Source organism: Rhinolophus hipposideros (assembly GCF_964194185.1).
Source record: "Rhinolophus hipposideros genome assembly, chromosome: 1".
NCBI lineage: Eukaryota > Metazoa > Chordata > Mammalia > Chiroptera > Rhinolophidae > Rhinolophus > Rhinolophus hipposideros.
Window position 1 is genome coordinate 40486716 of NC_138047.1, and position 22673 is coordinate 40509388.

Below are 22673 nucleotides of genomic sequence, written 5' to 3' on the forward strand. Positions count from 1 at the left end.
TGGATATTCTGTGATTTAGTTAATCATTCTCTTATGGGACATATAGCTCTTATAAATAATGTTTTACATCAGTATTGGACAACATACCTGATTATTCTTAAGTATGTCTCTATAGGTATAGAAAAATTAACTCTCTTAATATTTCCATTGTGGGATTTTTCATATTTTAATGTGTGTGGTTTTAATTGGGAGGATGATTAGATAGTGCATAAGGTGAAAATATTTGACTGTCCATAGCAAGCTATTTTAAGACTCAGACAACATAATTTCTCGTACTTGTGTATAATTTTAATAAACCTAGACATCATATTATCCCTTTTGAGTGATTTTGCTCAACATGCTGTTATTCCAGTCTCTTCACTATGTGTCTTTTAATCCTCATGTATATTGAGGTACTTTGGTAGTTCAAGGAGGGAATACCTTTTTGAAGTATAGAACAGTACTTCCTAACTATTAAATATAACTTGATTGTAGGCAAAGGTTTTATGAGAGACTATAATTCCAATTAAAACATTACTGAATTTCAGTGTTTCGTGAATGTACTGAATACTTTTGTTTATCAGTTTTCTCTTAACCTACTTTTCCCCTCCCGTCTTTTTCAGAATGATGGCTTTCAATGAGTTGGCTATATGGATTTTTTAAAGGACATATATTTGAAGTACTGTTCCTGAAAATCATGAACATTGACACAAATTCTACCTCTGTCAACTTTTATGTAAATCAGTGAATATTTATGTAAAAAAATTGGTTTAAAAGAGCTCTATGTGTATATTTTCATACATATGACAGAACAAAGTATGTATTAATAGTGCTAACTGATGTTATAGCTATATTTTTATTTTATTTCTGACTAAATATCTCAAACTGTGTTTATGCTGTGAATTAATATAATGTATTATTCATATTATGCTTTAATAATCTTTTTCTTAATGAGCCATGATGTATGTATGTAAATATTCTTACAGTACTTGTTTTTAAAGTGTTTTTAGTTTTCATGCCTCTGCTTATAACCTATATCTTTAACACAGTCACAAAGGATTATCAACTTTGATGCTCTGCTGTCGTGCTTAACTTTTTCATCTAAGTGTAAAATTAATTACTTACCAATTTGTTGTCTATCATTGATGGGAATATAGGTTTATTCTTACAGTAGCAGAGCTCCTGATAAAATAATGATTACCATACATAATTTGTTATTGCCAACTAGAAGAACTGTGATGGGAAAGATTCATTTATATTTTATATTATATACAATATTATTTTGGCTATCACATGAGCGCATAATACAAATTTATCAAAATCAAACTGAAAGCTGTATTCAGAATTTTGTAAAACAATAGACAGAAATTTGGGACATTTTTTTCAGTAAATAAAATTCCTCAATATAAAATTTCAGAATATAAAAGTATATGAGATATAGTAAAAACATTTTTAAAAAATTCCTGTATACATTCAGCAATATCAGATTTTTGTTTCTAAACCTTATAATTTATCAGTCTTCCAGAATGGTATGTAAACACTGAACTATGGCATATAAAGTAGAAAACAGCTTTTTACAATTAATTTTCAAAGTTGTAATTTTAAAGAATTTAGACATATTAATTTAAAAACAATAGTACAAAATAGAATATCAGATACAAAAACTAATCGTGTTTGAACCATACACATTTGAAGAAAATCCTGTTCTTAATAGATTTCATTATGATTGAAAAAGAAGAACTTAAAAACTAACATAGGAAAATGGAAGGCCAATTATTTATGATACATTTTGTTTCCTCTTGTGGTTTAATAAAGTGGAGTTTGTACGTGTGCGTCTGTGTACCTGCGGGTGTGCAGTGCTCTTTCTCTAAAACTAGTATGCCTTATATGTTCAGGTTATGCCGTTTGCAATAATGCAGTGTATTTGGGTGTGATGTGGCTTATTTTACCACCATTTTTATATTTTAGGTATTCCATCTCCCTGTGTGAGTTCATCTATTATAGCAAAATACAAGAGAAATGGGACTATTTGCAATGTTATGTGGAAGATCTTTTAAGAAATGTGTGTAAATAAAATAAAAAGTTTTTGTTCCCAAAACTTCCCACCTCTTCCCCTAAAGCAACAGCAGGATATATTTTGTTAGATATTTTATTTTTAATGTTTTCTATGATTAAAAAATGTATACTTTTCCATAATTGTTATTTTTGTAACCATGATACTATAATTTTTTAAGATTAATTTTATCTTAAAATACTGAATGTTCTAAGCTTTTATTGATGTTTTTAATTTGTTTTAAATAATTTTAAATTATGGAGCTTGACAGATTTTCCAATAAACATTCCAGTCAGTTTACTTTCTTTCTTACAAATAGTTTTTTTAAAAATAATTTTAGCAATATTCTAAAATTAAGTACAGTTTAGTCAAATCAAACTTTATCGTGGTGAGATAGGGAAAACTCTGAAATTAGGTTCCAGACACTTTTTAAGGGGAACAGGACTTTATTGGGGAACAGTGTGTACTTCCAGGACTTTTTTCCAAGTCAAGTTGTTGTCCTTTCAGTCTTAGTTGTGGAGGGCGGAGCTCAGCTCCAGGTTCAGTTGCTATTGCTAGTTGCAGGGGGCGCAGCCCAATGTCCCTCGCAGGAGTCAAACTAGCAACCTTACGGTTGAGAGGACGCACTCCAACCAACTGAGCCATCCGGGAGGCAGCTCAGCTTAAGGTGCTGTGTTCAATCTTACTTGCGGGGGCGCTGCCCATGATCCCTTGTGGGACTCGAGGAGTTGAACTGGCAACCTTGTGGTTGAGAGCCCACTGGCCCATGTGGGAATCGAACCGGCAGCCTTTGGAGTTAGGAGCACGGAGCTCCAACTGCCTGAGCCACCGGGCCAGCCCCACCAGACACGTTTTTTAACTGACTTTCTTTTATTAATTTCCAATTAGTTCTGAATATAAGAAATGACGTCACAGTTTCAGTTTGAAATCCATCTACAAAATAGTTAAACAGGCTTGTGTGTATGTGTACATTTTTCTCTCTTGCAAACGCTCTTTATTAAGACATTAATTACCATTGACTATGCCAGCTGCTACCTCACCTTATTACAACTTATCACACAGCTGTTCTCACACCCCTCCCCCAATTCATAGAAAATTTTAGTACCTGGTTTACTGTCTTTTTACCATATTTCTATCATCAGTCTTTTTATGTCAGTATCTTCTCGGAACAGTGGTTATTGAGCAGTCCTGCATATTAGTTACCTTTTAAGAAAAACTGATTTCTAAAACCTATACCAGTCCAAAGAAATCAGACTGTGGAAGAGATGTGGGCCTTGTTTTTTTTTAAGGTTCTTTAGATGATTCTAATGTGCAGCCAGGATTTAAATTGCTAATCTGAGAAACTGACCCACCAAATTAATTTTATGACTCAATAGTGGCATTCAACTTACAGTTGAAAACATTGCTATAGATCTCATTACCTCCACTATCTCAACTTCTAGTATCCTACTCACCCCTCTTTCTGGGTCACTGTTTATTATGCCTATCCCAATAATTCTTTGCCAGAATCTCCACTTGATTCCATCACCTAGCCCTGGTCTATAAGTCCATCACTCTCCCTTTCCTCTTTATCTAGCATAGGTACCACTTCTCTTGCATATACCCTAAATTCTCTTGTCCCTCTTGTCCCCCTTGAACTTAAACCCAAATCTTACTCACGTCCAACTACTTCAACAATTCTATCTGTACCTAACTAAGCAGCTGGATGAAAAGGATGGTGAAGAAAACAACCATGTTGAGTTTTCACTTGAAATGTATGGCCCTGAAAATCAAGGGCCCACAGCAGTGTGATAGTTCTTATACATTTTCCTAGTCAATTCACATTTAACCTCTGTTGTGGATTGAGTGTGTCCCCCCGCCACCCAATTTCTTTGTGGAAACCCTACTTTCCAGTGTGATTGTATTAGGAAGTGGAGTCTGGGAGATAATTAGGTCATGAGGATGGAACCCTCATGAATGGGATTAGTGCCCTTGTAAAGGCACTGCAGAAAGCTCTGTCACTCTGTCATGTGGGGAGACGAGAAATCAACAGTCTGCAAACCAGTAGAGTGCTCTCACCAGAGCCCTACCATGCTGGCAACTTCATCTTAGACTTCCAGACTCCAGAACTGAGAAATAAATTTGTATTGTTTATAAGCTGCCCAATCTATGGTAAATTGTTACAGCAGTCCAAATGGAGTATAGCAGTCCAAATGGACATTAAACTTCTCAATGGCTACACTTGGAAATGAGAGCAACATAGGATTTTTAGAATATTGAAAGAAAAGAATTTTGAACCTATTACTTTAGCTAGTTATGCTGTCATATTTAAAGGAGTAAGAAATATCTAAAGCATGCAAAGTCTCACATTTGTCAAGTGAAGATCCATATTGAAAACACTGGGAGGAAGTAATCAATTAGAGAAGTATAGGAGATGGTGGAGGGACCAAAAAAAAAGTATATGAGTATTAGTAATAATTCAAACCCAAAATTAGAATCTGAATAATACCAACATGCTGGATGGTGGGGAAGAGGAGAAGAAGAAAGGAACATGAAAAGGTAAAATACTTTTCTTGTTGGGAAAGGATGGAAATATTGATGTTTCAGAAATCAACAAGGAGAAAATATGAGTCTTAAGAGCAACTATCATAATGATGTAACAGTAAACACTTATATAGAACTTTATTCTTACCAGGCATTATTCTAAGAATTTTATGTATATTAACTCATTTAATTCCCACAACAACCATATTCTCCTTTATTCTCATTTTACAGATGAGACCACAGGTAAGATTTACCTGTGGACACATAATTAGTAACGGCGAAGTTACCTTTCAACAATTTTAAAGCTGACTTAATGTTTAAACCTGCAGAAAAATACTTGATCTAAGGGAAAGTGGAAAAAAAGAAAAGTACAGTAGATGGAAAATATAAAACAAGATGGCAGAAATAAATCCTTATGTAAGGGTAACCACAGTAAACATAAATGAATATAACTCATCAATTGAAAGACAGAATCGTATTAGATTTTTAAAAAATATGTCAACTACAAGAGAAAAGTACTTAAAATAAAAAAGCATAGAATGGAAATAAAAGCATGGAAAAGATTCACCAGGCAAATGGGAACCAAAAAGCTGGAGTACCAGTCTTATTATCTGATGAGATAATATTTTAAGGGAAAGGAACAAATACATATATACTAGTGAACAACAAGAACAATAGAACAAGAAGATACAGACATCATAAACACACCTATATAGGTATATACCTATAAAACTTCATACCCAACTAATAGAATTTTTTTCAAGCACATCTCTTACATTTGAAAAATAGACCACATAATAGCCTTTAAAGGAAGCCTCAAATTCAAAAGGTTTAAATCATATAAATCATTTCTCTGACTCTAAGGCATAAATTAGAATATAATAATAAAAGGATGGAAAAAACTTCAATGTATTTGGAAACAAAGATTTTTCTAAATTACCCTTTGGTGAAGATGAAAATCATAAAGGATGAAATAATTTAGACTGATAGTTAAGTGATAATTAAACCACTGGAATCAAAATTGTGGGACACACCTAAAGTCTTGAGTAATGAGAGGAAAACCTATAACATTAAATATTTTAATTAGGAAATAAAAACTTAACAAATGAGCAAGCATTTAACTCAAGAGATTAGAAAAAAGTAACAGCAACTTCCTCTCCACAACCCCCACCCCCTGCAAAATTAGCAAAATAATAAAGGACAGAAACAGTTAGTTTGAAAACAATAACATCAACCACAAAAATGTTGACAGAAACAAGTTCAATCTATAAAGGACTGAATAATAAACTTTATTTGAAGCAAGATTTTGTGCAATTTATTTATTGAATTTTTATCAAAGAACATGGTCTGCATGAATTTTGCTTTTTGAATGCTTTCTGTTTGTTGGGTACATATTTCTTGATATCTTTAATTTTTTTAATTTTTTAATTTTTTTATTGGGGAGCAGTGTGTTTCTCCAGGGCCCATCAGCTCCAAGTCATTGTCCTTCAATCTAGTTGTGGAGGGCGCAGCTCACTGGCCTACGTGGGAATTGAACCGGCAACCCTGTTGTTCAGGGCCTGTGCTCCAACTAACTGAGCCATCCGGCTGTCCCTTGATATCTTTTAGATCAAGCTTGTTAATTCTCTATTTAGTTATCTTTGTCTATGTGACATATCAATTTCTGAGAAAAGTTGAAAACTCCCACTTATGAAAGCAGATTTTTAACTTTTCCTTTTATTTCACTTTTTGGTTTAAATAATTCAAAAGCTCTTATTAGATGCGTAAAGTTTCAGGACTGTAATTTTTTTTGTTGGCTTATACCTTTTAACATTTGATATTTTTTACCTTGAAATCACTTTTACCAGATATTAATATTGCTACTTATGCTTTCTTCCCTTTTTAAAAATAGCTTTATTGAGATATAATTTATATATCTCCATACAATTCACTCATTTAAATTGTATGATTCAATGATTTTTAGTATATTCACAGAGTTGTGCAACCATTACCACAATCAATTTTAGAACATTTTCATCATCCCCAAAAGAAATCCCATATCCATTAAAAATTGTTTTCCATTTCCCCCAACTCTCCTCCCCCAACCATAAATATACTACTGTGTCTACAGATTTGCCTGTCTGGACATTTGATATAAATGGAATTATACAGTATATGGTCTTTAGTGTCTGGCTTCTTTCACTGAGCATAACATTTTCAAGGTTCATCCATGTGCTAACATCTGTCAGTACTTCATTCCTTTTTATTGCCAAATAATAGTCCATTGTATGGATAATGCCTTATTTTGTTTAATCCATTCGTCAGTTGATGGACATTTGGATTGTTTCCACTTTGGGCCATGATAAATAATGCTACTATGAACATTCAGGTACATGTTTTGTGTGGACATATGTTTTTATTTCTCTTGGGTGTATACCTAAGAATGGAATTTCTGAGTCATAATTAACCTTTTTAGGAAATGCTGTTTCCCAAAGTGGATGCACCATTTTACATTACCACCAGCAATGTATGAGGATTCCAATTTTTCTACATCCTCACCAACACTTATCTTTTTCACTGTAGCTATCCTAGTGGGTATAAAGTGGTATTTCATTGTGGTTTTGATTTGCAGTACCTGATGGTTAATGGTGTTGAACATCTTTTCATTTTCTTATTGGCCATCTGTATATCTTCATTGGAGAAATGTCTATCGAGAGTCTTTGCCCATTTTAAAATTGAGATATTGGGATACTATTGAGCTGTAGAGTTGTACAAGTTTTTATATATTCTACATATTTTACATATTTTAGATATTCTGTCCCTTATCAGATATGTAATTTGCAAATTTATTTTCCCATTCTGAGGGTCATATTTTCACTCTCTTGATGACTGCATTTGCAGAACAAAAGTTTTAAAATTTTATTTATTTTTTGTTGCTTGTGCTTTTGCGATCATATCTAAGAAACCATTGTCTAACCCTGAAGGATATGAAGATTTACTCCTATATTTTCTTCTAAGAGTTTTATAGTTTTAGCTCTTACTTTTAGGACTATATCCATTTTGAATTATTTTTGTATATGGTGTAAGATAGCAGTCCAGCTTCATTCTTTTTCCCCCCAGCTGCATTCTTTTGCATATTTTGACATCCAGTTGTCCCTATATGCATTCTTTTCATATGGCCTAGTATACTCTTCCACTTTATTTTTAGACACCATCATAACTTTGTAATTTAGATGTAAGATATGCGAAATAAAAGTTATTCTCATTCCACAGGTTTGAGGAAATATCTGAAGTTAAGTGAATTATCCATGGACCCATGCCTAGGGACAGAAAGTCATTACTATGGATAGATGTTCTGATTTTCACTCCATCCCAGGAGCTGCTGCCTGTCCTCTGACCCACTTAATAAGCCCATCTTACTCACCTTGAACTCAGGATATTTACAACAGTCCCTCCCCTGGAATGGCCAGGAGGGATTTACTAACCTTATGCCTGAGTAATGGAAACTTTCAAAATGATGGTATACTTCAGTTTTCTCACTTTGGAGGTCAAGGCTGTTGGGAAGACACAACAGAGTCCTGAGAAATTCGCGATGAAGATACTTCCTATACTACAATATTTCTATTACTTTAGCTTTTGCTTTTTTCTCTTTATTATTATGTATGACTTTTATCTGCACTTTTTGTCCCACTCAGTTCCTTAGTCTCTTCTCCCAATGAAAGATCTTACTATTGTACTCCTTTCATGAGCACTAAGAAAATGCAATGTGAATACACAGGAATGATTAAGCAGACATGGTGGGGTACAGAATCAAGAGGCTTTGGAAGTCTGTGGTCTAACTCAGGGTTTTGCAACCTTGGCACTATTGACATTTTGAGCTAGATAATTCTTGGTAGTGGGACGGTCCTGCGCATTGTAGACTTTTTAGCAGCATCTCTGGCCTTTACCCACTAGATGCCAGTAGTCGCACTTGCCAACTAGTTGTGACAACCAAAACTGTCTCCAGACACTGCCAAACATCTTCTAGAGGACAAAATTACCCACAATGGAGAACGGTTTAACTATATAATTTCTTCCTCACATCCTTTCTATAACCCCAATAAGCAGTTAAATGCTTAAATATTTTAAAAACTAGTGTTCTCCATCTTTCTTTTGTATTGTATTATGCTCTCTGAAAATCTGTCTTAACTGATAGGCAGTTAGCTATTTCAAAAGTGGAAGAGTGGACTGATACCCGGTGTGAGGTGCCACACTGTTGTTACAACCATGTATGTAGCGACCATGAAACAGTATGTTTGAAAATCCCAGTTGGATAAGTAACATGCACTAGATTCTCCCAGTATCAAAGTTGTTCCTTCTAAGTCATGCACCTGCATTTGAATTAGTCCCGTGTTTCGCCTTGAGACTTCTAGCTTATTAGGGTTACCTTTCATTGTTTGCATTTTTTGTCACTAAGGATTTTTTTGCTTTGTTTTAAATTTCCTGATTAGTGACAATACTAAATTCAGCATCTTTGCATGAATAACAAAGAAAACCATCACCAAAAATTGATTTACAAGAGTTTCATTGAAATAGTCATAGCAAAAAGTATGAAGGAAAAGTCTCAGTGTTTCCAGTTAGGCCGCAAAAGGAAAAGACAAATATTTTCCTTAAAACATCAAAGTCAGTATTTAATTTCATTATGGCTAGGATCAATAATGCCCACCGGCAATGTCACTGTTGTGACGTACAGGGACTCGGCAAAGCGATTCCAAACTTCTCTATTTCTGTGTGGCATCTTTAAACTTGTTCGACTCCCTGGAGCCCCAGAGCCACTTCTCGCTGCCGGGGCTCTGCACGACGAAACAATCTCTGGAGTCCGGGTCGCTGGCGTTGGTCTCCGGCTCATCCAGGTAACCAAGGGTCGGATTTGCATCGCGTGGGGTCGTGACTGGCGATCGCGGGTTCTGGCCCCACGTGAGCCTCCTGTGAACCCATCGCAGTAACCTCAGACCCCACGCGTTCAGCCACACCTCGGGCCGTCCCCTTACAGTGGTGGGGAGGGCAGTGATCAACCCCACGCCCTTCCCCGCGGCGGGCTCCGGGTGTCTGGGCACCTCCTGGGAGGGGAGCAGTCTCGCGCGCGCCACTGCCGGAGGGCGCAAGAGGGAACGCGGGGCGTCGGGTGCCCCGTAGCGGCGCCGGGCGGAATAAGGGCGAAGCCGGGCGGGGCCGCGGCGCGGGTCCGAGCGCCCGAGGCGCCGGTGGAGCATGTGACCACGCCGCGCGGGGCCCGGCGCGCAGTGCCGCGCGGCGGCGGCGGCGGGGAGAGCAATGGAGGCCGCGGCCGCCTGAGAGGCGGGTGCGCTGCTGGTGCTGCTGCGGAGGCTGCTGGTGCTGCGGGGCAGCGGCGGGCTGGGCGGCGCGTCTGCCGCGCGCGCAGGACCACCCATCACCCGCCAGCGGCTCCGCGGGCCACGGCGCCAGGCGGAGACCCCAGGTGAGCGCCCTGGCGGCCCGCGGCGGGAGCCAGACAATGGGCGCGGCGGGCGGGCTTCTCCCCTCCACTCACGAAACCCGGGGCCGGCTCCCCCCACCCCGGCGCCCCGGGGTCCCCGATCTTGCCCTTGCTATGGGAGCGTGGGGTCTGCGAGGCGGGCGGTGGACTTTGGGGCGGTGTCCCGGCGCGTGCGGCGCGGACCCTCTCGCAGGAACCCGCGCGCGGTGTGAGCCGCTCGGGATCCCACTCGAGGGAACCTGCGGACATGCTGAGTCCTCGGGAACTTGCCGAGAGCGTGGGACCTTCTTATTCCTTCTCTCCTTCCCGCGCCGCGGCATGCTGTCCCCGGGTCCCCGGCTGGGGTCCCGGCTGCGGCGTGGGGGCAGAGCGAGACTCTGGGATCTCGGACGCTGACCAGGGTCTGGGATCTCGGACGCTGGGATCTCCGGACTCAGATCTCGGACGCTGACCTGGGGCAGCCCTCTACCCCCGCCCGCGCTGCATTGCTTTGTGTAACCTCTGCCAAGCCATTTCGCACCAACTCTTGTTGCCCCAATTCTGATGAGCCCCTGGTTTGATGGCTAAGGCAGGACAAAGGTTTTCCCTGTTTGCCAAGGGCTGGGGCCGGGAGATTGCACGCTTCCAATGGTGTAAAATGTGTTTTCCTTATCTTCTCCCAGGGTTTCTGGCGATGGTTTTCCTGGTTCTATAACCGTCCTTTCTTGCAGAGCTCTGTAGTGGCGAGATTACACCTAATCCTACAGATACGGTGGGTGGGGTATGGCTTTTATTCATGGTTATCAGTAAACAGAAGGGCAGACGTTTACATTTTATATTAAATGTTCTCAGAATAGACGCATCGGAATCATTTTCTGAATTCTGGATTTTGAGAGAATATTTAAAGACACGTTGATTCTGTGGGTGTTGGCAGGAGGGACAAAACCTAGTAACTACGACCATGTGTTGTGAAATTTTAATAGGGTTTTATGAATAATAATCCGGAAACTGATCTGGTGTAGGGGTGTGTGTGTGTGTGTGTGTGTGTGTGTGTGTGTGTGTGTGTGTGTTGGGGATCGTGGTGATGCAGAGGGAGTGGTTCGAATACAAAGGATAAGGCAGTTTTAGTAAAAGATTATTAGTAAATATCCTGCAGCAAATTTTCAATTCATTAAGTTGTCATTAAATCATCGTTTCCTTGTAAAAATCACCTATAGTAGCTGCTGAATTATGTATACAATGGCTAACAATTATTTGGCATTGCATGTGACTCAGGAATCTGAAAACAACAATCAATTTTGAGTAATTTTTAAAAGTCAACAAAGGAGGACACTTTCACTACTACTACCTCCTTTATTCTATGAGAACACTGAAACCTCGTTCAAAATATTCAACAGAAAATTGCCTGTATGAAAAAAAATCAAAGGCAGGTTTTTTAAAGAAACATTTTGAAGAATGCATTTATATAGGTGATAATGGTTGCATTATCGATTACTTCAACTCAAAAATGTGAAGGGAAAAAAATCATGCTACAAGATCACACCTTTCCAGTATTATTTAAAATGTATTTTTTTAAAAACCTTATTTTTACAGTCACCTCCAACATGGAGAAACTTTCACTCTAAAGACTTAGCAGTAATTGGCACTGAATTTGGAGTCAGGAAGATAATAATACGGACTTCATGTATTAAGGCAATTGGGGTGAGAAACAAAAGCTACCACACACGGGTATACCCCCTTTTATTGAGCTCGGCTTTATTGCACTTCACAGGTGTTGCTTTTTTTTTTTTGCAAATTGAAAGCAAGGCTCTCTACCTGCAAAAAGATCACTACTCACTTTATTGTGGTGGTCTAGAATGGAACCTGCAATATCTCCCAGGCGTGCCTGTAGTTCTTTCTAAACTATAAAGCACTATAATAAAGGTAAATTATTATTATTATTATCATTACTACTACTACTACTAGATGAGGAGACTGTATTTTACAATTTTCTCTTACACAATATTGGAAAAATTAATTGAAATTAATATGAAATTCTCCAGGGCAAGGGATGGTCTTTTAGTCTTTTTCTTTTTTTTGTAGTTTACATTTCTAATCTGGTATATACTAAATATTTGATACATTGTTGTAGAAAGGATGAATTAATGAAAAATACAATACAAATGGGTAAACCATGATAAAAATGAAGTTGGTGTACTTCTTTTGGTTTAATGAACATTTACTGAAAGCCTACAATGTGCCAAGAACTGTGCATAGTGTTTCCACATACAGTTTATAAAAGCCTGGTGACCTTCCTTTTTTTGATGACATTTGATGTATGTTTCTATAACGAATGGGGCCCCTTGGGTGGTATTAATGATCATCTCATATAACTGAGTAGCACAAAGGAACATTTCACTTGTTATATGTACATATACTTCCTCACAATGGCCCGTGGGGAGGCAGGGCAGATATTATCATTCCCGTTTTGTAGGTGAGGAAATCCAGACACAGTGCGATTAAATGACTTGCCAACTCTTCGCCACTGAAGCAGCCATGCCAGGGACCAAAGCGGGATCCCATGCCCAGCACTTTCACGTCTGAATCACATTGCCGCCTCCAGGATATGCTGTACCTCTAGAAAATCACTCTCGAATTAGGCCTTACGAAAAAGTCTACCTTTTGAATAACTTTTCTATAAGGAAAAGGTATATTTTACAACCTGCTACTTATGAAGTAGCTAAATGTGCAAGTTCTGGAGTCAGTGACTAAATTTGAACCCTGGATTTACCAGTTACCAGCTCTGCATCCTTGGCAAGTGACTTAATCTAAGTCTCAGTTTCCTCATTAGTAAAATTGAGAAAGTTATAGTACCTACCGTACAGGATTTGGGGAAAGATGAAATAGCGTATGTGCCTAGCCCAATGTCTAGTAGAAACTAAGCATTCAGTGTCAACGAATTGTTGTTATTATAATGTGGGTTTTAAACTTTTATAATGTGTTGTTATTATCATGTGGCAACTAACTGTTGTTATTATCAGTGGTTTTTAAACTTTTTAGCACAGTAAGAGATGTGTTTTATGTTGTTATTCAGTTTACAGATACATTACAAAATGTGTTTAATTTTTTTTCTTTTTTTTATTAGTGTTAGGTGCACAAGACAAAGTAATACTTAGACATTTATCATTTATATCCCTCACACTGTGTGAACCCCCCTCCCCCCATGCACTATCCCTCTGACATCGCACACAGCCATTACATTTCCACTGTCTCTATTCCTAATGCTGTACTCCGCTTCTTGTAAGTATATACATACATATATATACATATATACATATATATATATATATATATATATATATATAATTGTAGTTGACATTCATTATTGTTCAGCTGCAGGTGTACAGTGCAGTGATCAGGCATCTACATCATCCCTGAGGTGGTCTCCCTAATGAGACAAGTGTCCATCGGATACCCTACAAAATCTTTACAACATTATTGATTACGTCCCCCAAATTGATTTTCAAAACCCTGTGGCCATTTTGTGGTTCCCGACTGTTTTCTAATCCTCTCACCTCCCCCTATCTCCACCCCCCGCCCATCTAGCAACCCTCAGTTTTTCCTCTTTGTCTCCAAAACTGTTTCTGATTAGTTCATTCACTTATTCTTTTCTTTAGATTCTGCATATAAGTGAGATCATATGGTATTTGTCTTTCTCTGTCTGACTTATTTCACTTAACATAATGTTCTCCAGGTCAATCCATGTTGCTGCAAATAGTAAGATTTCTTTCTTCTTTATGGCTGCGTAATACTCCATTGTATAAATGTACCACAGCTTCTTAATCCAGTCATCTACCGATGGGCATTTCGGTTGTTTCCATGTCTTGGCTATTGTGTATAGTGCTGCAATAAACATAGGAGTGCATAAAGATTTTTGAATTGGAGTTTTGAATTTCTCCAGATAGATATCTAGGAGTGGCATTGCTGGATCATAAGGTAGTTCCATTTTCAGATTTTTGAGATACCTCCATACTGTTTTCCATAGTGTCTGCACCAATCTGCAATCCCACCAACAGTGCACAAACGTTCCCTTTTCTCCACATCGCACCAGCACTTGTTGTTTGTTGATTTATTGATGATAGCCATTTTGACTGTGGTGAGGTGGTATCTCCTTGTGGTTTTTGTTTGCATTTCTCTGATGGTTAGTGAGGTTGAGCATTTCTACATATGTCTGCCATCTGTATGTCCTTTTTAGAAAAATGTCTCTTCATGTCCTCTGACCATTTTTTAATTGGGTTGATTGTGTTTTTGGAGTTGAGTTGAGTGAGTTTTTTATAAATTTGTGATATTAACCCCTTATCTGATATATCATTGGCAAATATCTTTTCCATTCAGTAGGATCCCTTTTTGTTTTATTGATGGTTTCCTTTGCTGTGAAAAAACTTTTTAGTTTGATCTAATCCCACATGTTTATTTTTTCTCTTACTTCCCTCATGCGAGGGGACATATCAGTAAAAATCTTACTCGGGGTAATGTCTGTGAAGTTTCTTCCTATATTTTCTTCTAGGTATTTTACGGTTTCAGATCTTACATTTAAGTCTTTAAGCCATTTTGAATTTGTTTTTGTATATGGTGTAAGGAGGTGGTCCAGCTTCATTTTTTTGCATGTGTCTGTCCAGGTTTCCCAGCACCATTTATTGAATAGATTGTATTTACCCCACCGTATATTCTTGCTTCCGTTGTCGTAGATTGAATGGCCATATAGGCATGGATTTATTTCTGGACTCTCTATTCTGTTCCATTGATCTGTGTGTCTGTTTTTATGCCAGTACCATGCTGTTTTGATTACTGTAGCCTTGTAGTATAATTTGATGTCAGGTATTGTTATACCTCCCACTTTGTTCTTATTTCTCAAAATTGCTGAGGCTATCCGGGTCTTTTATGGTCCCATATAAATTTTAGGATTATATGTTCTATTTCTGTGAAAACCGTCGTTGGTAGTTTGATATGAATTACGTTGAATATGTATATTGCCTTAGACAGTATGGACATTTTAACTATATTAATTCTTCCTATCCATGAACATGGTATGTGTTTCCTTCTATTTGTATCTTCTTTCATTTCTTTCTTCAGTGTCTTATAGTTTTCTGAGTACAGATCTTTTACTTCTTTGGTTAAATTTATTCCCAGGTATTTTATAGTCTTTGGAGCAATTGTAAATGGGATTGTTTTTTTAATTTCTCCTTCTGATGTTTTATTATTGGTATATACAAATGCAACTGATTTCTGAATATTAATTTTGTATCCTGCTACTTTACTAAATTCATCTATCAGCTCTAATAGTTTCTTGATGGAGTCTTTAGGGTTTTCTATATATGGTATCATATCATCTGCATATAATGACCATTTTACTTCCTCCTTACCATTTTGGATGCCTTTTATTTCTTTCTCTTGTCTGATTGCTGTGGCTAGAACTTCCAGCACTATGTTGAATAGAAGTGAAGAAAGTGGTCAACCTTGCCTTGTTCCTGATCTTAGGGGGAATGGTTTTAGCTTTTCCCCAATGAGTATGATGTTAGCTTTGGGTTTATTATATATGGCCTTTATTATGTCGATATATTATCTTTCTTTTGCCACTTTCTTAAGGGTTTTTATCATAAATGGCTGCTGGATTTTATCAAATGCTTTTTCTGCATCTATTGATATGATCATGTGATTTTTATTTTTCATTTTGTTAATGTGGTGTATCACATTAATTGATTTGCGGATGTTGAACCACCCTTGCATACCAGGGATGAATCTCACTTGCTCATGGTGTATGATCTTTTTAATGTATTGCTGAATTCTATTTGCTAATATGTTGTTGAGGATTTTTGCATCTATGTTCATTAGCGTTATCGGCCTGTAGTTTTCTTATTTTGTGGTGTCTTTGTCTGATTTTGGGATCAGGGTGATAGTGGCTTCATAAAAAGTGTTTGGGAGTCTTCCCTTCTTCTGGATTTTGTGGAAGAGCTTGAGGAGAATAGGTGATAATTCTTTTTTGAACGTTTTGTAAAATTCACCTGTAAAGCCATCTGGTCCAGGGCTTTTGTTTGTTGGGAGATTGTTGATTACTGATTCAATTTCCCTGGTGGTAAACAGTCTATTCAGGTTTTCTGTTCCTTCTTGAGTTGGCCTTGGAAGGTTGTATGCCTCTAGAAATTTATCCATTTCTTCCAGATTGTCAAATTTGTTGGCATATAGTTGTTCATAGTAATTTCTTAAAATTTTTTGTATTTCTGCGGTGTCTGTTGTCACTTCTCCTCTTTCATTTCTGATTTTATTAATTTGGGTCCTCTCTCTTTTTTTAAATGAGTCTGGCTAAAGGTTTGTCAATTTTGTTTATCTTTTCTAAGAACCAACTCTTGGATTCATTGATCTTTTGTATTGTTTTTCTGGTTTCTATTTCATTTATTTCTGCTCTGATCTTTATTATCTCCTTCCTTTGGGCTTATTTTGCTGTTCTTTTTCCAGATCCCTTAAGTGTCAAGATAAACTGTTGATTAGTGATGTTTCTTGTTTCCTTAGCTAGGCCTGCAATGCTATGAATTTCCCTCTTAAGACTGCTTTTGCGGCATGTCATAGATTTTGGGTCGTCGTGTTTTCATTTTCGTTTGTCTCGAGACAGCTTTTGATTTCTTCCCTGATCTCCTGCTTGACTCATTCATTATTTAGTAACATGTTATTCAGCCTCCATGAATTGGTGTGTCTTCCAGTTTTTTTCCTGTAGTTTATTTCTAATTTCATAGCACTGTGGTCAGAGAAGACAATTGATATGATTTCAGTTTTCTTAAATTTATCAAGACTTGTTTTGTGGCCTAACATATGGTCTATCTTGGAAAATGTTCCATGTGCGCTTGAGAAGAACGTGTATTTTGCAGCATTGGGGTGAAATGCTCTGAAAATATCGATTAAATCCAAGTGGTCCAATGTATCACTTAGGTTGTTGTTTCCATATTGATTTTCTGTCTCGTAGACCTGTCCCTTGTTGTCAGAGGTGTGTTGAAGTCCCCTACTATGATAGTGTTACTGTTGATCTCTGTCTTTATGTCAGTCAATATCTGTTTTATATATTTAGGTGCTCCTATGTTGGGTGCATAGATGTTTACTAGGGTTATGTCTTCTTGTCGGATCGATCCCTTTATTATTATATAGTGCCCATCTTTGTCTTTTAATATGTTCTTCATTTTAAAGTCTATTTTTGTCAGATATAAGGATTGCAACTTCAGCTTTTTTCTCATTTCCATTTGCATGAAATATCTTACTCCAACCCTTCACTTTCAGCCTGTGTGTGTCTTTTGATCTGAGGTGAGTCTCTTGTATACAGCATATACAAGGGTCTTGCTTTCTTATCCACTCAACCACCCTATGTCTCTTGATTGGAGCATTTAATCCGTTTACATTTAAAGTGATTATTGATATGTACGTAGTTGTTGCCATTTTTAAATTTGTAGTTAGATTGTTTTCATCTTTCTTCTATTTAAAGAAGTCCTTTTGGTATTTCTTGCAATGCTGGCTTGGTGGTAATAAATTCCTTCAGCTTATGCTTTTCTGGGAAGCTCTTTATCTCTCCATCAACTTTAAATGATAGCCTTGCTGGCTAAAGCAATCTAGGTTGTAGGCCTTTGTTTTCCATCACTTTGAGTATCTCCTGCCACTCCCTCCTGGCCTTCAATGTTTCTGTAGAAAAGTCATTTGATAGTCTTATGGGAGTTCCCTTGTATGTAGCGCTCTGTCTTTCTCTTGCTGCTTTTAGGATTCTCTCTTTGTCTTTAAGTTTTGCCATTTTAACTAAAATGTGTCTTGGTGTGGACCTGTTTGGGTTTATCCTAGTTGGAACTCTCTGCACTTCCTGGGCTTGTATGTCAGTTTCCTTCACCAGGTTAGGGAAGTTTTCAGACATTATTACTTCAAATATGTTCTCAATCCCTTGCTTCCTCTCTTCACCTTCTGGTATTCCTATGATGAGCATGTTGTTGCGCTTGATGTTATCCCAGAGGTCTCTTAAACCATCTTCATTGTTTTTTATTCTTTTTTTTTTTCTGTTGTTCTGTTTGGGTGATCTCTGCTAACTTGTCTTCTAAGTCGCTGATTCGATCTTCTGCTTCATCTAACCTGCTGGTAGTTCCTTCAAGTGAGTTCTTCATTTTGGTAATTGTGTTCTTTAGTTCTAACTGGTTGTTCATTATGATTTCTACATCCTTCTTTATGTCGTCTCTAAGCTCCTTAAACATTCTTATCATCAGTGTTCTGAACTCTGTCTCTGATAGGTTGGTTACCTCTGTTTCATTTGTTTCCACTTCTGGAGGTTTCTTCTGTTCTTTTATTTGGGACATGTTTCTTTGTTTCCCCATTCTGGCTGACTCTCTGTGTTTGCTTTGATGTATTAGGTAGATCTCCTAGAGTTCTTAGTTCTAGCTGGGTTATCTTATGTAGTATATGTCCTTTATGTTTGACTTGCACTACTTCATTCTTCTCCTCTGCGTGTGCTCCGAAGGTGACTCTTGTGTTGTGTATATTGTCCTGTTAAAGAAGATCTTTAATTGCTTTTCGCTTGTGAGTAGGTGGGGTTAACTCCTAGGCCGACTAGTTGTGAGACTTGGCTCTGCCCACCGCAGGGTGTTCTGCTGCGTGAGGGTTGACTGCTTACATGTGGTTTGGCCTCTATGGGCTTTTGTGCCTGCAGAGAATTCCCTCTGGGTGTGTGACTTGTAGGTCAAACACGGTAGTACTCTGGTTTGGTCTAGAATTGGCCTCTGGATATGTTGAATCTTGTGCCTCTTAAGCTGGGCCCTGGTAGGGCAATTTCAGAACAAAGCAAATCACCAAGCACAACAACAACAACAACAACAAACAAAAAATCAAATACATTCACATGTAAAAACAACCAACAACCCCCACTTAACACAGGCAAAGATATAAAGACAAAACAAAACAAAACAAAACAAAAAGCAGTGCCAGTCTTGGCTTAAGCCCACCAAGTAATCTCCAGGTTGTCCTCTGCTGTATCCAAGAGTGCCCTGCATATCGTGCAGGCAGAGCTGGTCACCTGGTGCCCCGAGTGACTTTGGGACTGCAGATTTAGATGCATGGGGCTGAGGGGTCTGGATGGTAGTTTTCACAAAGTCAGTGCAGTTTCTGCCCTTGCCTGCACATATGCACACTGGGCGTAGCACCACCAGCCCTGTGTCCAGTTCTCCTGAGTCTTAAGGCACTTCTTCCTGTGTATGTGTGTGTGTGTGTGTGTGTGTTTGTGTGTGTGTGTGTGGCTGGCGGGAGATTTCTGAGCTGCTGAAAGCCGGGAGCTGCGTCTGCCGCTTACTGCTGATCCCTGGGAATGCCTCCCCAGTTTTAATTGCCCCGCCCTAGGCAGGCCAGAAAGGGTGGGGGCTGGGGATAGAGGGGTTTTCTCTCTCTTAGCCCAGCCATGTCACTCTTCCCGCAGGCCAGAAAAGGTGGTGGCTGCGGGTAGAGAAGTCTCTTCTCTCCTCACCCAGCCAAAATCACACTCTTCCCAGCCTCTTCCCTGGGTCAGAGCTGCCTGCCAGTCTTCCCAGAGACTGAGCACTAAGGCTCCTCTGTAATCTGACACTACTCCTCAATTCAGGGGCCAGTTTGAGTCTCTGGAAGGGCGGGGATAGGATTGGAAGAGGGGGGGAGGGACCCAGGTATGGAGTTTGTGTCCTTTGTTCGGCCTAGGGCCCAACTGGAGGACCCAGCTGAGGTTATTACCTCAAATGCTGGATATGCTGCCCCTTCGGCGGGAGAGATCAGCTGTGGGGCGCAGGGAAAGAGCCCACCTCCTGGCTTTTGTGTTCTCTGTTCCGTCCTGGGATCCCCTGCGTCTCTGCAGCTGCGGATGCTGGCCGCGTCTCCACAGACGAAGGTGTGGGCCGCGTCCCCACAGCCACAGGCGCGGACCACGTTTCCACCACCGCAGATGCAGTCCGTGTCCCCACAGCCGCAGATGTGGGCTGTGTCTCCACTCTGCTCCCTTTCCTCTTCCCCTGCTCGACCAATTTGCCCACCTGCAAGTAATCCTTGCACGAGTCACTTAGCTGTTCTGCGTGATGAGCAGAGAGTCCTTTGACGGGTTATATGTCCCATTTGTGATAAGATCCGGAGGAGAACTCAAAAAGTGCGCCCCGCTGCCACCATTCTTATGACGTCACTCCCTGTGTTTAATATTTAAAAAAAATTCATGAATCAATACTTAGACTTCCTATGTGCAATTTATTCTTACATTTTTTATTCTATTTAGAAATGCTGGTTGAGATCCACTAAATGATTTCACATCCATTATTGGGTGGGTCAGCACCTGCAGTTTGAAAAACACTAATGTAAAGGATAATCAGGTTAAGTGCATTAAATAAAAATCTGTTATTGAATCTTTATATTTTTCCTTCTAATGATTTACAATATCAGTTGGAATTTGAATATTAAATTACACTGAATATAGGTTTTTAAACATTTCTTAGTAATTACAGTCATTTATTGAGTATTTATTATGGACTAGGTACTGTGCCAATCAGCCTGTTTATATATGTTATCTAATTTAGTGCTCACAACAGCCTGTAGTTTGGCCTTGTGTTTCCATTTGTTAATTGAAATGATGACTCAAAGAGGTTTTATTTACTTGCCCCATGTCATAAAGTTAGTAAGAGATAAAGCAAACATTCAAACTGAGTTCTGTTTGACCCCAAAGCTCTCTGCTTTCCCCTATACTCTGTTCTGATGTTCTCTCACTGTGATTTCTGAGGATGTATCATTTCTTCTTTTAGGTAAATTTGAGAATTTACCTATTGTGGTACATCTTTTATAGTTTCCTTTAAAAGAACCTGTCATGCAAGGTCTCAGCTCCCACTCCCCGCCCAAGAACGCAGGACACGGTAAGGCCAAAAAGGAACACCCACGGAGCCATAGACAGGGGAGTCAAACCAATATATTCTCGCTGGCGGCTGGGCTGGAGACACAGGATGCAGGATCTACATAATCTGCCTAACAGCAGTCCGCACTTGCCAGCCACCATCTTCTTGCTAGCCCCCATTCTATTCTGCTAACGTAGCCACAGCCGTTATATTAGTGGCCAATGGCCTATGGGTTACAGCTGACGGCCAACTAGCCACAGCTGCTGGCCATCTGATCACAGTTGATGGCCATTTACTACCCGAGCCAGCACCTTTCTATGTGAGGCCGAGAGCCTGGAAACTGCTTTTTGGGGCTTTGTCCCCACAGAACCCATTTAAAGACAATTTTGAACTTAGTAAAGTAAGAAAGCATACTGGGTAAACTAGTGATTTATTTTGACTTTGCTGGTCCTTAATGTAAATATTTTAGAATAGTTTCTCAGGTTTTTATGGTAGATTCAATTAACTGGTCAGTTTTATTGAGCACCCAAAGGTTTAATATATCTTCAGAAGAGACAGGAAAACTATGTAACTATAAAAATACTTCATTACAAATGAGTGTCCGCTTTTGTTAGGCACAAAATGAAGACTTAAGAGCTGCAAAGAGTACTTTACAGTGTATTGATTTGTCTCAGAATCACCAGGCAGTAAAGAATTTATGTAAAATACTTATAAGAAACTACCGCTAACTGTCCTATTAATTTATTTTTTTGTGTTTCAGTTTTTGAAAGTATTTCTTAAATTTTTAGCAGTATTTTAATTTAAAAATTTGGGTATTTCTGGGACTTTTCTCTTTTAAAAATACTGAGAAAGAATGTTAAAGAAATATATTTTATAAATAGTAGTTAGAATACAAATACAAGATTAAGTGACAATGAAAGGCAAATTTCACTGTTTTTTTCATACTATGTCTTGTAGATTGACTTGTAGTGTCTGGTTTGCATATTGCTATTGATATGTAGGAGTGTATCTTATGAATAAGATGGTTACCAGGTGCTTAAAGAGATATAAATATGCTCCTGCTTTTGCATTGTAACTTCTGTGTACATGGAGTTTGTGTAAACAGTTTATTTGTTGAATTAAGGTTTGTCTTTTCACACTGATAGTTTTTGAAATCAGAGTTTGTGTCACTCATGACAAAGAACAGCCGTTTCATGGTTTATTAATGAGGTTTGAAAATCCATTTATTTCTCGTCATCAGTCATCATTTTCTATTAAGATTAGATAACAATGAATGTACTGTTTCGTTTATTGTTGAATATCAGATTTCATGGTGAGGTTAGCCCTCAAAAAATTGTTTTGTCCCTAATGAGATTGTGTACAAATGTGGTGAACTTACATTTTATGCTTATTTTATTAATTTATTTCTTTTGTCTAACTCTTAACCCTTAATGGATTGTATATGTGCTGCCGAAGTGAGCACCCCCTTAATTGATTGTATATTAAAAAAAAAATTCCAGCTATTGAGTGTTCACTGTAATTTGTGTGTTCAGGCAGATACTAAACTCAGTTACCACTACATTTTGTACTACATTTATTCTTGATGTGAAAATTCTTAGAGATAAGAAGAGCAAAATCAACTTAGCTACTTACTTGTACTAGTGGTTTTGAGACAGATAAGTATGCATATTTCAGGTTAACAGATGTGTGATTTCTACACATATATAAGAGGTGCAAGATTACAAACTCTTAATGCATAAATTAAAAAATCATTTTAAGTAACTTTTTGGAAACAAAA

The 22673-nt window shown here is 38.3% G+C and overlaps 2 protein-coding genes across 4 annotated transcripts in view; both read left to right on the forward strand.

The window, feature by feature from the left end:
* Nucleotides 1-2345, forward strand: part of CEP135 (centrosomal protein 135) — a 67322-nt gene extending 64977 nt beyond the window's left edge. For both annotated transcript variants that reach the window (XM_081042987.1, XM_081042988.1), the window contains one exon: nucleotides 603-2345. The gene's annotated coding sequence lies outside the window, so the exon portion shown is untranslated. The remainder of the gene's footprint in view (nucleotides 1-602) is intronic.
* A 7417-nt stretch (nucleotides 2346-9762) lies between these two features.
* CRACD (capping protein inhibiting regulator of actin dynamics) overlaps nucleotides 9763-22673 on the forward strand; it is a 258990-nt gene continuing 246079 nt past the window's right edge. Inside the window, exon 1 of one of the 2 annotated variants that reach the window (XM_081060940.1) lies at nucleotides 9763-10013. The gene's annotated coding sequence lies outside the window, so the exon portion shown is untranslated. The remainder of the gene's footprint in view (nucleotides 10014-22673) is intronic. The other variant, XM_081060939.1, reaches the window with a different exon arrangement.